This window comes from Labrus bergylta, chromosome 9, assembly GCF_963930695.1.
Source record: "Labrus bergylta chromosome 9, fLabBer1.1, whole genome shotgun sequence".
Classification (NCBI taxonomy): domain Eukaryota; kingdom Metazoa; phylum Chordata; class Actinopteri; order Labriformes; family Labridae; genus Labrus; species Labrus bergylta.
The window spans coordinates 6,567,687-6,586,266 of NC_089203.1; the positions used below are offsets into that span (position 1 = coordinate 6,567,687).

At 38.8% G+C, this 18,580-nt stretch overlaps 2 non-coding genes across 2 annotated transcripts; both read left to right on the plus strand.

Moving 5' to 3' along the window:
* The first annotated feature begins 1,272 nt into the window (after positions 1 to 1,272).
* Positions 1,273 to 1,344, plus strand: trnat-cgu (transfer RNA threonine (anticodon CGU)). Its single transcript has one exon. It is a non-coding gene; the product is annotated as a tRNA-Thr (tRNA).
* A 1,021-nt stretch (positions 1,345 to 2,365) lies between these two features.
* On the plus strand, positions 2,366 to 2,437 carry trnat-cgu (transfer RNA threonine (anticodon CGU)). Its single transcript has one exon. It is a non-coding gene; the product is annotated as a tRNA-Thr (tRNA).
* The last annotated feature ends 16,143 nt before the right edge of the window (positions 2,438 to 18,580 follow it).

An 18,580-nucleotide genomic window follows, 5' to 3' on the forward strand; every position in this document is an offset into this window, starting at 1 on the left:
CTTTAAGCAACTCGCAGTCAAAGCTGCTGCCGTTTTGGTTTCATTTGATATGCTCAATGTTGATGTGTATGTGCAGCTCAATTTTATTCAAAAATGTTATTAGACAATTGATGTATGACGGAGATTTAACTGAAAAGATTTGACTAAACTTGAGATATAATGTTATTTTTAAGGACACACAAGACTCAATAGCAGTTTTGCTTAGCTCAAACATAATTGATTTTTGAGTTTGAAAAAGCCAGAACTGGGTCCTTATTGAACTCATTATTGTACCCAACATGTTCACAGTTTGTCAATGTGATAACTTTACAGGTGCTTTTTCTATTTAAAATAGTATGAGTCCTTGCAGCTTCTTGAACTCCAGCACTTTCCAGGTGATACCAATGATGCCTTTTGGGCTTCAGAGCTAAGACTTTAGACATAAAGCTGAGTATCATCAGTCGTTCAACATGCACTTGTTGATTCTGTTGAGGTTTGGCCCAAATGCACCCTAATATGAGCTCTGAACAGGGCATGGTGGCCAAGTGGTAAGGCGTTCGTCTCGTAAACCAAAGATCATGGATTTGATCCGTACCTTGGTTGGCATTATATAATAATAATAGTAACAACATCAATTTAATTTTCAGACCCTGGGCTGCAAAGTCAACCCTGAAAGGTATTTAAAAAAAGTATTTGTCTGTTGTCAGAAAAAGAAGACTAACCAGTAGTCCTCGAACATTCAGCATACTAATCCCTTAAACCAGGTACACACTGAATGATTTCTGGTCAATTTTACCCACTCATACATCAACTCATGTTGAAGTTGGGCTGGCACGTCGGCGAGTCTTGCAGTATACACTGAGATATCATGGCCAATCAAGGCCCCCCAATCCATCGAGTAGATGGATGTGTGATTAAGAAAGAGAAGGCAGATTTACTGTTCTGGAACAATGGCGTTTTTATAAAAAGATGATACTGGTGTCAGTAGAAGTACCATTAACAACATTCACTTTCCACTTGCCCAGTATAACAACGGGACGGTCGAATGGTAAAATGTTGATTTTTAATCTGTTAACATGAGTATCTTCTCTTGGTTTGTATCATTCTTTCTGAATAAAAAATGCTATTGGTCTCCCACCTGAAGAATAAAGGACCCATTTTAGTATCATTTTGCTGATAGTTGTGGTGAAGAGTTAGACTCGTGATTTCAGCAAATGAGACAAAAGTAAAATGTTTTCGGTGTATAGTAGAGTTGAAAAAAAAAATTATCCTATTAATAATTAATGCATGTAAGGCGTGGTGGCCAAGTGGTAAGGCATTGGTCTCGTAAACCAAAGATCATGGGTTTAATCCCCGTCCATGCCTTCCTCGAAGAGTAATAACAGTCTTTGGAAAGATTTGAGGATGAAGTATGAATATCACCCTTGTAATAGTTTAAAAGAACTGAAATTATGAAAAACCTAAAATGCCTCTTCGGCTAAGCGACACATTATCCGTCCATCGCTATCTGTGCTCGATTAAACAGCATCTTTACATGGCTGGTGCGTCGATAACATAATGTTGGCTAAACAAACTAATGTCTTCTCCAAACAATTCATCTAATTTTTTTAGCTAAATCAAAGTTTTCTTTTTCTTGATATTACAATTGAACAAATTAAGATGACGTTTCATTTACCTACTTACCTGACCTTGAACACATCGTAATGTCACCTTATTTAACCTTTACAAGTTAGTTAATCTAGCTTTATATCCTGCCGACTTCAACATCGATTACATTTTTTAACTAACAGGACTTGCAACAAAGTTTGGGTTCTCCGATGACTCCTGTTTTTGACTGGAGGAGGAAGATGACTTCCCTTCAGTGGCAAACATGTGTCTTTAAGCAACTCGCAGTCAAAGCTGCTGCCGTTTTGGTTTCATTTGATATGCTCAATGTTGATGTGTATGTGCAGCTCAATTTTATTCAAAAATGTTATTAGACAATTGATGTATGACGTAGATTTAACTGAAAAGATTTGACTAGACTTGAGATATAATGTTATTTTTAAGGACACACAAGACTCGATAGCAGTTTTGCTTAGCTCAAACATAATTGATTTTTGAGTTTGAAAAAGGCAGAACTGGGTCCTTATTGAACTCATTATTGTACCCAACATGTTCACAGTTTGTCAGTGTGATAACTTTACAGGTGCTTTTTCTATTTAAAATAGTATGAGTCCTTGCAGCTTCTTGAACTCCAGCACTTTCCAGGTGATACCAATGATGCCTTTTGGGCTTCAGAGCTAAGACTTTAGACATAAAGCTGAGTATCATCAGTCGTTCAACATGCCCTTGTTGATTCTGTTGAGGTTTGGCCCAAATGCACCCTCATATGAGCTCTAAACAGGGCATGGTGGCCAAGTGGTAAGGCATTGGTCTCGTAAACCAAAGATCATGGGTTCAATCCCCATCCGTGCCTTGGTTGTCACCAAACAACAATAAGAACTAAACTTTCATCAACCCTCAAAGGTTGACATTGAAGTTTGCATGTCAGCAAGTCTTGCAGTGTACACTGAGGTATCATGGCCAAGCAAGGCCTCCAAGTCCATCAAGTAGATGGTTGAGTGATTAAGAGAAGTCAGATTCACAACAGCCTTTTAATAAATCATTTAAGATGATACTGGTGTCAGTAGAAGTACCATTAACAACATTAGACAAAAGTAGAATGTTTTCATTGTAGAGTAGAGTTCTTAAAGAAATTGTCATATTATTAAACATATACATATAAGGCATTGTGGCAAAGTGGTAAAGCAATGGTCTTGTAAACCAAAGATCATGGATTCAATCCCCATCCATCCCTTTCTTGATTAATAATTGTGGAAATATTAATAGTTGTGGTGAAGAGTTAGACTTGTGATTTCAGCAAATATAACAAAAGTAAAATGTTTTCAGTGTAGAATAGAGTTGATAGAAAAAAAAAAGTCCTCTTAATAATGAAGAAAAGTTATAACAGCTTTGATTCAAACTGAGAGAGTTTCCTCTGATCATTCGGTAAAATGAGGAGTTCCCTCGCCGACTTTGTGTTCTTTGTCACATTTGGTTCTTTGGGGAGAAAGCATGATAAAATGTGGTTGTTACTTCTTTTTATGTAGATACCAGAGGGAACAGCTGTCTCCGCAGTGCTAATGGGAATCCAAATAAAGACAAGTGCAGGCAGTTTCCCTTCTGTTTTCTGCCTCTGAACAGCTTCAGTGGAGAAGAGAGATTAAGGGCCTTGATGTTAATTGTGGAGCAAGATAAGAGCATGGTGCTTGACTTAACTCATCTCAGATCTTTAGTGCACTGTTTCAAAGTGACTGACATTCCAGCTACAAGCACACTCAAATATTAAGTCTTTTGGTGCCTCTTTATGTTCTGTCCACTCAGTGAAAACAGTTGTTTAGGCTAATGCTGCATTCATGATACAAGGAGAGAGCGCCACATTAAATAGTTTCTGCTTGAAAATGTCCAAAAAGTTGGCTTTAAACTCTCAGACATGTTTATGAGGGCCTGTGTATAAAACAAAGGGAGGGATGTTTGACTACAGAAGGGCAACATGATCCAATTGTCATACAAAGCGCTCATGCCCCCAAACGTTAAGCCTCAATGTAATTGAAACATTTGAGTTATGAAAATCACCCTGGCACCTGCTGTGAGTGTTTATTTCTGTTGAGAATTTAATCACTTTAACATGGGCCAACAGAACATATAAACATGGACGTCGTCTTAGTTATGTCACCCATTGGTTTCTGAAGCATAATTTGAAAGCCCAATGATGGCGGTCGCCATGTTAGAAATGCTGATTCAACATAACTGTCAGTCAACCAAACAGCAGACGAAGAGATGCAGCTGAGGCTGGCTTTTAGCCTCCTTATACATACATTGTAACAGTGCTCCCACTTGCAGTCAGATTGGTCACAACCCTAATTATGCATAAATTCATTCATTACATCAAAATGGATGAGTTATAATCAAAATTCACAACGAGTAGCCTGATAGAGGCTGGAGCTACTCAGACCAAAATAGTTTTTTGTGCCAGACTGCAAGCATGTTTATTTCTGCTATACACATTGTTGTCTTACAATGAGTATGTATGGGACCAAGGTCCTCATTTATCAACAATGCGTAGAAATTGTTCTTAATTCTGTCTATGAATGAAATTTACAATTTGCTTAAAGTACAAAGTATTTCTCAAACATGTGGATGGCAATTGTACCAACATTGGTAGTTAATCAGTGTTGATAAATCCCACATGTTCTTAACCAGCAGTGCACATCCGAGGACACTTGCATCCAGAAACACCTCCAATAAATCATTTATGGTAACAACACAACTCTTTAAAAACCAAAGAACCAGCAAAAAAAGAAGCTTCATAGCTACAGAAATGGAAGTGGATGAGGTTGACTAAAAATTGTAAATCAATAAATAAAGAAATTAAATGCAGTCATTAACTCTAGAGCCAAGTGAACAAAATATATTATCTGTTCACTTAGTGGGACATTTACTAACAAAAGAAAACATGCTGCATGACAGAAAGGGACATACACTTGCTGTAAACTCTGTCAGTCAGAGGAGAAAGTACTTTTAGAAATCAAGAACAAGAGGTTTGATATTAAGCTCAATGCATAAAAAAACATCAAGGCACAAAAGCGAGAAGTATTTACAACTAGAGGATAACAGATTACCCCACAGTTTCCAACCTTGGACAGCCCATTTTCAGCATCATTGCCGGCAAAGCTGTCTCTGGGAAAACGCACTCTCTTAGAAGCACACATTTTGCCAAATCATCTGATAATGCCAACGAGCCATGATAAAACATTTGAAATGCCTGTCACAGCTGTCTGTTTCAAACAAGACTAAATCACACATTTTTTATTTTTAATTGAAGAAAACTCGGAAACCTGCATCTATGTTGATGCATGCTTGTTGTGACACTCGTAATTTTTATAGTTCTTCAGCTCAATTTTACAACAAAAACAAAACATATTTACAGCCTAAATGCTTCGATCTCCATAACTGATATTGCCAAGATCACAATCACAGGAGGTTTTTCATTTTTATATAATTTCCCTTTAAGATAAAAGGCTTAAAAAGAAAATGGCTGTTTGTAGTGACAGTTGGCTGATGCTAAAACACTTCTAGGCTATTTCAGCCCCTGAACTAAACCCCTCAGCTATGGTTGTGCTGTTGGTGCCACTTCTTTTTCTCTTTGTTTACAATTGCTTTGTCCTTTTTACATTTATTCTAACTGACAGTGAAGAAAAACAGAAAATACAAGAAAGGAAGGGTGACCGTAACATTCAACAAAGGGCCGAGTGAAACCCGAGGCAGATGCTCTCTTTGTATTTATGCTCAAATAAACCACTCTGGTCAGTTACCACCACAATCAGAATCTCATTTTGTGGGAAACATTGTTGCTGCCAAGCTAATTAGCCAGCTAATGAGTAGGCCAAGGGCATTGAGTGTATAACTTTGATAAACTAAGCTTTTGCCAACTTCCTCCTCTTAACAGTCAGCTCCTCTGGCGCCTTAAAGAAAGCGAAGGCAGACAGCAAATGAAATAACAGTAAATATGGTACTTTGTCAAAGCAGCTTAAATAAAGTGTAGTACCAACAATGCTAATATTGAGTGGATTTTAAAAACTATATTGGTTATTAATGAATATATTTACTGTAAATGGAAGAAAATATTGTAACAAAGTGGCATCAGTTATTAATCTGAAGACATAAACAGTCAATGTCTGCAAAGATTAATAAGAGTAGCTGTCTTAATGTGCAAAATGTTGTAAAAATATGAGTTGATATAGTTGATATATTGATTATGAATCAGTTTCACCCAGAAGTTGAGAGTAAATATAAATTCATTTTACGTAGATAATCAGTCAATATAAATCAGTTTTCCTTATCAAATTGATTTGGATTCACTGTGTAAATTCCACCACCAGGGGGCTCTCAATCAAAGCAATAACAAAATATGACGCAGAGGCTCGCGGGTAACATTGTATTGATTCTCTCTGCAACTTCACGCCCACTTCAGATGAAAACAAACTCCAAGTTGACCGTAGTCAAGACTAATGGCAAATATAATGCACATGATGTTTGTATTACAGCAGCACATACAGCAACAGTACGGCAGCTCTCATTAACAGCTTGACGAAACACCCGGTGTTTCCATGGCAACTATAAACATGTCATGTCTGTAATGGAGGCTCTGTCACGACAAAACATGCCCTGTTACAACCATAAAATGAATGGTTTCTCTGGCTTTTATAAATATGACATAGGTTTAGTCCATTCTTTAATTAATTTAAATATTTTTGTGTAAAATTCTGATAAATTATAGATATTATACCTTTAAATCCAACACCTTTGAACTGCTCATTTTAAGACTATCAATGTAAATATTTTGTTCAAAGACACTTTATTTTTTCAACACTTTTTACTTAAAATTGTAGTACTTAAATTCATTACATACCACTTCTTTAAAGAAGACTTACAGTGTATAATACAACATGACTGATGAGGTGCCGTCATTCCTGTGATTTAGCCAGAGGGAAGATTTTGTAACTGTGAGATGAGGTGGCAGATTCATGCACTGTGTCCGTCATAACAAGAAGATTATAAGTGTGAGTCAGTGATATGTTAGCGTCATCATGAACAAAACGATTATTTATGGGAGGGTTTTGTTTTTGTACTGCTGGGATTTTAGATGAATTAAAACAGGTCAAGAACTCATTTAGAGATAAATGCAGCTAACAGACTGGTTGGTGACAAATAGCTTTTTAATCAGACTTTAAGAAAAAATATATGACATTATTCACTGTGAGCTGATCCTGCTTTGAAAGATTTAAATAATTAATGAAGTGGCTGCTGCAGTGACATTCTTGCAAATTAGCCCACAGCTCATCTCTGAAATCAGAGAGACTGTAGATCAATCACATGTCCTGCTGCTGTGTGACGGCAGGTGTTTGATCTACTGCAATTAAAAGATTCAGCATCCTGCAGGTGGTTTTACCTGACTCAGTCATCGAACAGAACATCAGTGTTGACATTTCTGTTCGACCAGAATCAAGAAAAAACAGACTTGTCACCAGGACGGGTGAAAAACAGATCATTATATTTTCTAAAATGGTTCAAACAAGATCACGGTATGACCCGGGTTTCTGCAAGATTCTCTGATCCAAAAGGAAAGCTACAGAACAAACTAGCAAATAATTAAGTCTTCAAACAAATTAAGGCTTAAGGAGTAAATCCTAGGTTAGACATTTAAAACATGATGCAACTTGACACGAGGACACAAGGAGACACGTCATAGATTCTCATCTCTATTATCTCAAACACGCACACATTACAAGATTTGAAAATGATAGCACAACAAACAGTGAAGGATTTTATTGGGATATCTATCGGGGATGCAGAAGAAAAATAGTAAGAGGGACTACGATTTATTTTCAACTTCTTTGCATCAACAGTTTGCTAGCCCATGCTATCTTCAGGGCTCGTTCCTCTGTCTCTTTGTAAAATTGTCTTTCATTGACAACTGTTGTCCTGTTCAGAAAATACTTAAAGACTCATCCAGATTTAAATTTTCAACATGTTTGAAATGATTGGGTTTGACATGATGAGTATGTCGTTGATTTTTGATTATTGATTTTGGCGCCCCCTGTGGACAAATCAGTACTATTTCTCTGTTATGCCTTGCTCTTATTTCCTGTTCCTGCGTATAAAGTGTTTCTGAATCTCATCATGATAACAGTTAAATCTATCAAAGTTGTGAATATCTGCAAAGGACATTGTACAAATGAAAAAAAAAAGTTGTATCTGCAGCGAGCTGTGGATAATTTGTCACAGGGGCTTGAAGCAACTATATGAAGGAATTCAGTTTGGTGTGCTATGGCGCCAACTCATGGTCTGTAAGTGCAACTGTACTTCCGTAAGACACACTGGGCTGTTATGCCTCCCCCACTACTCCCAGCACTGAAAATGTGGATTTCTTGACAAGCAGAGGGGCGGAGTTGTGAGAAGCCAAACATGCATGTGGACTAAAAAGAAACAGTATTATAACCACATTTTTTTGCAAATATTATTCTCCTGACATCTACAGACGTTGTAGAGACAATGTTTGGTGGAAGACAGAATTATGCAAACCTGAGTCATAACTTTGGATCCATGGCTCTCTGCAGAAACGCTTAAACATGAGACAACGATGACACGAATAACGATACATGCTGACGTTATATTTCAATCTGTTCTGAATAATAACTTCAAGGATGTACACTCGGCTTCTTGCTCGCTCACTCTCCGTCCTCTTCCATCTCTTAGCCTCAACCCTTATATCAAACCATACAGAGACGGGCTAACTGGCAAGTGCCGCCAATACACACTTTACGTGATTCCAGTTATTTAATGACGGGAGACTGACTGTGAAAAAAATACTAGAAGAAGAAATGTCCTGATGATGTACTGACTCAATGAGCTAGAAAAAGAGGTGGCTCCCAGAAGAAGACAGACTGCCCCCACTGTGACACCCAACAGGTAGAGACGGAGCGCCTCTTCTTCCTCACATCATGCCCCAAATACCAGACTGTGAGATAGGACTACTTCCCCAAAATACAAATACACAAACACATCCTCGATTTGAACACACAACACACCTACACAAAAAAACTCCCTTATCTGCTAGGAGAAAACCCAGATTGTGAGATTATAGCTGCACCATTTATCACAGACACAGGAGGACAACCAGTGGACAACCAGAGGAACCTGAAAACACTTGTTGGCTTTTGGCCTTTATCTGACAGCACAGGGGATATCTGTGTTGCTTGTATAAAAAGTTTCCCTGGGTCGTATTTTCCGCGAAAGCTCCAGGAAGTGACATTTTATGCACGTTCTCAACGTCCTTCACTCCGCTTACAGAGCTCAACAGTACAAACTCATCACACACTCCTGGTCTTTTACCTCCACAGCCAGAGGCCGCCTTCCACACACTTCTATCCGCCCTAAGAGCTCTCAAAGGCGGACAAACTCATCACACACTCCTGCTCTCAGCCAGTGCCTGCAGAGACTGTTGTTTGTAGGATGGAGAATGAATACAGACACACAGACTCCTTCACAGACTTTCACATGTGTATGACCACTTACCTCCTCTGTAAACATTATGCCGGTAAATATCCAGTGTTTCACGGCCGATGATGATGCTCGTTTGTGTACGTACGAGCACGTATGACGAGCACGCGAGGGAGAGCGAGCAACAGGTTACTGGTGCAGTTCGCCTAACGGCCATGCGGTATCGCTACAAATGCAAAAGTTACATATAGCCCCTTTAACATGGCACTCTAATGCTTAAAGAAACATCCAGAGTAACCGTTCATGAGTCTGCACTTCTAAACAACGGGGCAACAGTGGGAACAAAGCAATGTAATCTGAAAACACTAATTTAACCTTTAATAGCAAAAGTTTTGCAGATTTCTGACGAGGTTTAACAATCATAATGACACCAGAGTTATTTCCTGGATGAAGAACATCCAGAAGGATCTCTGTAGTTTGGTAATGAGCAAGAATAGTGAAATTTGTTGAAGCAACACTTTTGAGATCCATCCTGGTTTGACACTTGGTGAGCTTTGACAAAAAATGTAATGTTGCACATTTTTAATTTGAAGCTTTCTTCCCCCCCTTTGGCCTTCTTTCCAACTCTCCAACCAGAAAAAAACAAACTCACAAAGGCAGCAACTGGAGCTCCAGCTCATGCAGCCAGCTAACAGCTGCAGCGGCTGAGGTAAGCGAATAAAGTGCTCTTATTATTGCTTTCTGCAGTTCAATTATTTTTGATAGGGAGCAACACAGGTAGTGCATAATGAGACAGGCGGGGAGTTCAGAGGGACTGCTTTTAGCATCAGGTTTGTTTTTCTGCCATAGTTTGAAGAGCTCCGAGTGAGAGCCGGCTTCTGAGAGGAAAGGTTGGGGGGAGACAAGCTCTGCATTGAGCTCACAAGTGTTATTGTAACCTTTTTAAGCTGTGTCAGACATTTATATAGAACACAGTTATATGTTCAGTTTTAGGTAGAATTGTGCTCTCATAACAACTAGTTCAGACAAAAACACAAAAAGGAAAGGAGATGGAAAATGTATGTGCTGACAGAGTTGTGAGAAGAAAAGACGAGGAAGATCAATGGTTTGTAAATCACAGGATAAAACACTGAGAGAGAATTAAAATGCTCTTAAATGAGGCAGCTGGGGCTTAGTGGTCGTCTCTCAACCAGAAGGTCAGGTGTGCGATTCCCAGCTCCTTTAGCCACATGTTCCATGTGTGAAGTTGCTCCCATTGCTTCATCAGCTGCATGTGAATGTGTATGAATGGGATAAGCTTCTGATGGACACTTTACACAGCAGCCTCTGCCATCAGTGTGTGAATGTGTAGGTGTGACCTGTGGTGTAAAAGCACGTCAGTCAGAAGAGTAGAAAAGCTTTTATACAAGCTCAAGTCCATTTACCATTTACAATCTTTGAATCTACTCTATTGTAAAACGTGACAGGATATCGCTGTCTGTATAAAGCAGGGGTCAGTATCACAGTCCAAATATTGCACAGGACAGTGAAATGGAGACTCACCATTATACTGTAAGTCACCTGTCAATAACAAAAAACAGAAGCACATTCTGTCTCTCAACATCCACTTTTACAGCAACAAGCTTCAAATAGAGCTCAAACAAAAACAAACAATTAAGCTAACTGTTTGCTGTACACCACAGAGATGAATGATCGGGCAAAACAATGTGGTGAGCCTTATTTACTTAATAACAAAGCAATGCAATCTTAGAAGTGTTTGACATTGATTTCACAAACACAACCTTGGTAAACAGCGTTTTCACCAAGAAAAACAAACTTTAAAAAGTATCTTAGGGAAGCTTATTAAAAAAGCCTGCCACAGAGACAGGATAGTGCAGCCTGGCAACCACACACGGGTTGCACTGCTCAAGTCTGCAGGGGTCCCAGTCCCAGAGGAAAATTAATGAGTCTACATTATGAGGTATTTACAGGTTCAAAATAAGGCACAATATACAGACTCCTGATCATCAGACATTAAGGAAATATGCTATGTTGAAGTGCTGGTGTGGCTTATATGCTTACTATTGACACTACTATCCCTTTAAGTCTGTTTTGAGCTGAGCATAGTATTTCTGCATGACATAATAATAAAATTATATCATTAATCTCTTTTAGTATATTGACCCAGCCCCCTTTTCTGGTTGACCTCCAGTTTTATGAACCCTGACGAGTGTTTCATTATACAGCAGGTAAAAAGGAACCTGCATGGTCCTTCACCTCTGATCTGACGGTAACTTCCCCATGAATATTTGCTGAGGGGATGTAACAAATCACCTGTGTACTTCAAAATCCAGTGTGTATGTGTGTGTGTGTGTGTGTAGTCACCCTGTCTAAACATTATGGGCTCTCTCCACTGTCAAGGCCATTACATTTGACCTTCCCGGCCCTCCTTGGCAGCTGTAACTGATGGCACTAACACACTTAACGGCCATTGAAGTCCAGTGAACCAACAGAACATAAATCTAAGTTTTCAGCTTCGTCGAGAGGGTCCACACATTCCCAGGCCTTGGCAGTCATATCTTCAGTCCACCGTTCAAGTGTAAAACAAATAAAACATTGTCCAGAGAGACCGAAAAGAAGCCCTGGTTTGAGATTGAACCTTGTTTACCATCTGACATTCTCAAACATAGGAGCTCCTGTACATCGACCTTTCTCCTTCTGTGTTCACATGTTGCTCTGGGGTCACACTCAGGGTGAGAGGCTTGAATGCTTTAATCCTAAGAACAACATGGCACTGCTGTGATCCCGGTTTTAAAGTCATATGAACACAGGGACTTGAAGGAAGAATGCTCCGACATTTAATACATAAATATAACACAAATAAAGTATTATAAATATCCCTCTGAGTCATGAATGTCGACTACGAGTGAGAAGGGCGATTCTTGTCGGCTGTGTTGTTGTCGCATGATTAATTCCCAGAGGACAGAAAGAATGCTCCAAAGGATCTTTGTCAATTGACAATTATTTGAGGGCCCCCCTTTTTTTCTTTTACTCTGAGAGAGATTTTTTTTTTTTAACATTAAAAGTTGTGTCCTAGTACCCATTTACAAGGAAAAACGTTTTTCTTTGTCTTGGCTGGACAACACAATGAAACTCTAGTCCTGGAGTACAGAATGATGCAGAGTCAGAAACAAAACAGAACAACCTTCATAAGATTCATCAGAGTAAATGAGTGAACTGGATGAGGCTGGTCAGAGAGCCCACAGCTTCAAGTACACACAAAGACACACACAACTCATTTATGAATCAGAGGACAACAACTACTTATAATCTAATGAGGCGAAATAAAACACACACACACACACACACACACACACACACACACACACACACACACACACACACACACACACACACACACACACACACACACACACAGAGTAAACACATTAAGTTTGTAAACTTTTAACTACCTGTGGGTGAATAATGAAGCCATGAACTGCAGTCATAAACACACTCATGCACGCACACACACACAGACACACACCCCTCATCATCCTTTATTAATCTATGGACGGCTCGCACTTTATTTCAGAGGCAAATAACTGGAGGGTATTTAACACTGTGAATTTAAACTCAGCTTTGAAGCTCATTATTCCTGTTTGTCCAACTTTATTCATCAACAGTAACAACTTTGTCAAACACACTTTTTAACAGTCAGTGTATCTCTCAGCCTGTCGTTAGGTTGTCTGAAAGTGAGACAGGTTTTCCATCACGGCTGCCTCCGGAGCCTCCTGCCGTAACAGATAGCTGACGTCACTCAGGCTTCATCCATTAATGTTTACAGTCTACGACTCGCACCCAGCCGTAGTTTCTCAATGCATTAGTGATTAGCTTGCCTTGTTTTTGAACATATTGTTCAATCAAACAGGACTATCTTTACAGGAAATAACATTTTCTGTTATGAAATCTGTTGGATCATAAACAGACTGTGAGTCATTCAGCAAAAACACATTATATGATTACCTTGTTGTGATCCAGACATGTCTTATAATTATCGGCAAAGGGTGCATTGAACTCTGTGTGTGTGCTCTGTGGAGTGTATTTATTGGCTGGCAAGGAAAGCAGCACAATCCTTTTTGAGAATCAGGACCGTTGTGTGATCAAGGACACACAGACAGTGTACTCCTGAATACAAAATCATTCAAATATCCAAAATTTATTATCAAATGCAAAGTTTTCTGTTCAAGGATTCGATGACATTTTGAATGAATAAAAACGTATTTCAGCAGATGATGGAGGGAAGGTAATGACTGTGACTGAGGAGAGTAATAAAAAAATAAATGTTTGCTGTTTGACTTCAACTTTCTAGTCATTGTTTTATAGACTGACTTGATGAATAATTAGTTAATGTCAGCATGGTGAGTCCATTAGCACAACATACAATATTGTGTTCTTTGCTTTGTGTCTGTGCTGACATTTATCGGAGTTAATGTTGCGTGATGTTTGTGTCTGTGTTTGATATAAAACAAATACTGCAAAGAAAAGAGAAGTGAGCTGGAGGAAATCAGGCAGAGGGAAACAAAGAGCAGTGAAATGGAAAAAGACAACAGATGTTCGACATGAAATTAAAGTTTAGAACACTAGCTCTGGAAAAAAAAAAAAGAAACTGGGCGGAGAGAATAATGGTTTGGAGGAAGCAGTGGTGTAAAGAGAAAATGTCTTGGCTTATGTCCAGCAGGGACAACGGGGCAGAAATGAATGTCTGTCAGGAACATCTCTGTCCTCACACACAGACTTTAAAATCAAGAGAGAGAGAGCTGATGAAACCAGCCGTTGAACGTCCCCAGTAAGAAGAAGAACAGGAGTAATAAACGTGATGGAGAGAGGTGCCTGGTGAGAGGAGGAGGGGATGAGAGAAAAAAGGAAGCGATAAAGAAGAAGCAACAAAGAGAGAAGGGAAGAGGGTGAAAGTGCAGAAGAGAGAGAGAGGAAACAATAAAGGAAAGTTAAGATGGTAATTGTGTATCATTCAAAGGCTGAATCGGGGTTTTCCATCACGCTTTGTGACATTAAGACCATCTTGGGTGTCTGCTGAGCATACAGTTGGTACATTTCATGGAGGAGAAGTCAAAGACATAACCCTGAAACCTCTAATGATGCCTTTTGGAGAAGTCTTTTTAAAGCTTAGAATGTGAAAACTACGTGTGAACTGTGTTAAAATTGTGTTAATGACATTTAGTGTCCCAATATGTTTAATGACATACAACTATAAATGTGAGCTTTACGTCTATTATCGCTGTTATAAATATTAATGTCGATGTTAGAGATGCTCCACTTCAACTGCTTTAATTAACATAATCCGTCCTCCCTGTGTTATCATCATTATAATTGTTGAGAATGATCCGCCTATTATCAGACTTTGTTGTTCCTGCTAATACTACACAAACTTTTACCATTTCTACTGGGATTATAGCTGTAAATCTATTTTACTTGTTGTATTTGTTGTTGTTGTTTCTCTTTCTGTTTGTCTATCCATCTCTCTCCTCTCTCACTTTCCAACTCCAACACAGTCTCCTTTTTTTTCCACACCACTGTAACTCTGCAAATGTTGCTATCTTCGCTCATGGTGGATTAACGTTGGGTCTTTGTAGATAATTTAACAGAGGGTATGGTGTAGATCTGCTCTTTATTTAAAGTGTCTTGAGGTAACATTTGTAATGAATTGGTGCTATACGAAGTAAGTCTGATAGATAAAAACATGGACTTAGTCCACGACATGTCACCCAATTGTTTCTCAAGAGACATTATGCAGGTGAATCATGGTGATGCTGTCTCAAAACAACTTTTGGTCATCTTCGGTGAGGTGAGCCTTCACCCGCCTGAATGTGTCCTCTAGGCCTGGATATTTCCCACAGTCTCAAGATAAGATGCGTGTCGATACAAAAGCGTTGCTTTACGTAATACGATACGATACATAACACGATATGTTGTGTATGAAGATGCGCGTTGATATTGGATAATGACCATGTTCTGCAAAGAATTCCCTTCAACAGCTGTTTGCTTTATTGTTGAGAATAACAGAAGAGACATATATTTAAAGATCCTACAACTTAAAACACATGAATGTTAGTCCTCAGAGATCTTAAATGTTATTTAAAAGATTCTGTTTATAATCCCAGAGATATTAATGCATTCAAATTCAATACTCTTTACTTTGTAAACTTCAACTATCCCTTTTTCTGTAATGTGTAATATTCTGGTTTCACTTGAGTATGAGTTCACTTGAATTTGAGAAGAATCTCTTTTTCATTTACATCTGTAAATACCAAATTACCTTAGATACTGTATTGAACAAACGAGTGGCATTACACAGCGGGACTCAGTCATTAAGCAGCTCCCTAAAGCCTTCGTTATCAAATACGCTTTACGTACAAGTCTTTACAAATAAAGCATTAAAGTGCTTTTGTCATCTTCAGAGTTCGTTTAGAAGTTGAGTGGAATCTTAACTTGAAGGTGTCATTTGGTGCTGGCTCAGAGTGCACAAACTGGCCATGTGTAGCGAGCCTAGCTAATGTTGCTAACTACTTGTTGTGTGTACACAGAGGTTGGTTGTGTTGCTGCTGTATTTGACCTTGTTTTTGCAAAGTTTAGATATTGCTCATGCCCAACTCCTTTTTGAGCACTGAGCCTCAGTCAGTCAACTCAGTCATGCTGCTAATTATGTAAATTTTTACATAATATCATCAAAGCCTTAATATCATCAAAGCAGATCACTTCCAAAAGTAATTAAACAATTCAGTTTTTACCAATTAAGGATTACGCCATTGAGAGAAAAAAAAAACATGTTAACAGGCATGTTTTTTTTTATATGCCTGTTAACATGTTTGTTTCTGCTATTAAAATGGGCATTTTAACATGGGACATGAAGGGGATTGCATGGCTTTTGGAGGCAGTCTCAAGTGGATACTTATGGAACTGCAGTTTCTTGTACCTCCACATTGGCAACATTGTTCAACACCGGAGATTGCAGCTTGCACTAATACTAGAATATATGTACTTAGAAATATATTGACATTTAGATTGACTTAATTATGTCCAACAACAAGGGGTGGGGGTTTAAATATCAATGACATGTCCAAGGCTTATACAAACATATATTTTCCTTAGACACTTCACTGGCTTAACCAAACTGTGACATTGTGACTAAACTGTGACCTTGTGACCCTAATTAAACTATGACCTTGTGACTAAACTGTGACCTTGTGACCCTAATTAAACTATGACCTTGTGACTAAACTGTGACCTTGTGACCCTAATTAAACTATGACCTTGTGAATAAACTGTGACCCTGTGACCCTAATTAAACTATGTCCTTGTGACTAAACTATGACCTTGTGACTAAACTGTGACCTTGTGACCCTAATTAAACTATGACCTTGTGACCCTAACCAAACTGTGACCTTGTGACTAAACTGTGACCTTGTGACTAAAGTATAACCTTGAGTTGTGAAATAGATGCAGTTTGGTTCAATGTGTAATGGTGGCGGTTTTGGAGTTGATAAAAATTGTAGCTCTTTCTAAGGACCCAAAGAGTGTTAACAAAGAAAAACAATAAAATAAAACAGTTAAAACAATATAATGAATAAATAATGAGGATGAGAACAGAGTTTGTTAGTGGTTGTAGACGATGTTTAAGAAGTGACTTTTTAGGGATTTCTTGAAGGTGGAGAGTGAGAGGGAGTCTGATGTTTTTTGGCAGTGAGTTCCAGAGGGTGGGAGCAGCAATGAAGAAGGCCGATGGTTAGTCCTGCAGGAAGGGGGGGATGGCAGGAGGTTTGCTTAAGCAGAGTGTGGATGGGAGTGCGCCGGTGGAGGATCTCAGGCAGGTAAGGGGGATCCAGGTTAAGGAAGGCTTTATAGGTGATAATGAGGTGTATAATTGCTGTTCATATGTTTCCAAATGAGTTGAGTAATTAAAACTGTTTCTCTCCTGCACATTGGAAGGGATGGTTGGAGAAGCTTTGAATGAAACAACTATGGAAAAAGTAAAACTTTTTGCAGACGGATAGATCAAATAAAAAAGCTATTTCCTTTTTCTAGAAATATTATGCCTTCTCAGCCAGCCTGAATGTTTGTGTGTAGTCCAGACAATATTTGCCTCAAGAGAAAGCTGGTTTAAAAATAATACTGCAGTCTCTGATGAGTCAAATATAGTCTTCATAAAATCAGGTGAGACAGTCTACCATTAAATCCAAGAAGACGCACAGAATCTCCACAGAACAGGAAAAATCTAAATTAACCTCCGTCATATTTACCTACCCAGTCCATCAGTCATCTGTGATTCTCTTATACATGTTCAGTCTTTAATTATTGCTGGTGTGAATGTCGTGTAAGAAGCTTCGTTTTGGGTCTGTGCACTTCTGGCCAGAGGAGACTTTAATATTTTTATGGCCCTGGGTAAAGGCGCTTATCAACTTTGGTAGCTACTGTAGGTGAGCTAATTTAACACGGACAGATGCACAGTTTTGTGATGATGTGCCCTGAGGCATCACTCTCATTGCCCAGTTTGCTGAGGCATCAAAGTGGCTATAACAGGCAGATTTTCCAGGTCAAGGTGTCCAGGAGAAATGTCCCAGAGAAAACTAACACTCTGCTTTCTGACATTCGTGTGAAATCACCTTAGAGGGAAGAAACTTGAAGGCTTCAGTTTGCACAAAAGCAAAGTAATTGGCACGGGATATTTTAGATCATTTGTGGACATTTAGTTAAGTATCAATTAGGGCCCGACCAATAAGGGATTTTTGCCGATACTGATATTGGGGAGAATAAAAATCAGATACGGATATATATTCCTTAGATCTATGTTCGATCTGTAGATATAGATATACACATTTAATGTGTTTATCCCCCAAATGCAGTTGTCAAACACTTCTGGAAAAGATATATAATGAAGACTAGATCGTAACTCAACTGTAAAGTAACCAGCCACTTGACACTCTGGAGAGTAAAAATGCTTGTTATAATCCATATAGCGTGCTCTGCTGGTGAAAGCCGGAAAGAGAACTTATAGTGTAATACAATGATGCTCAAAATAAATGCTATACTGGTGAAAAAAATCAAGTCAATTCGGCGCTTATCTGCAAACAAAATAGCCGATACCGATTGTAGGAGCCAACATGCTTGTTTTTATTTATCTTTGCAAGAAACCCAACACCTCACTGTGAATTTGTATTTATGTGTAATACTGACACTGAACACTGGGAGGAGTCTTGGCTTATGCTGTGTATAAAGCCGAAGCTCCAGTTAATTGGATTCAGGTGTGTTTGGAGGCCGATCGTTTTTTGACCGGGTCGTGGTGTTGGGTAGTTGACTTTAACGTAACCATTTATGTTTTATTATGTATTGGATGTAATGAGACATTTACGCACATCATTGAACCTGATTAAGAACTAAATAAACAGGCTCGAGTGGAAAAGAGTATCAGACATTTGTTTGCTGCAACACCAAGAGCAACTCACACCTCAGTCGTGACTGC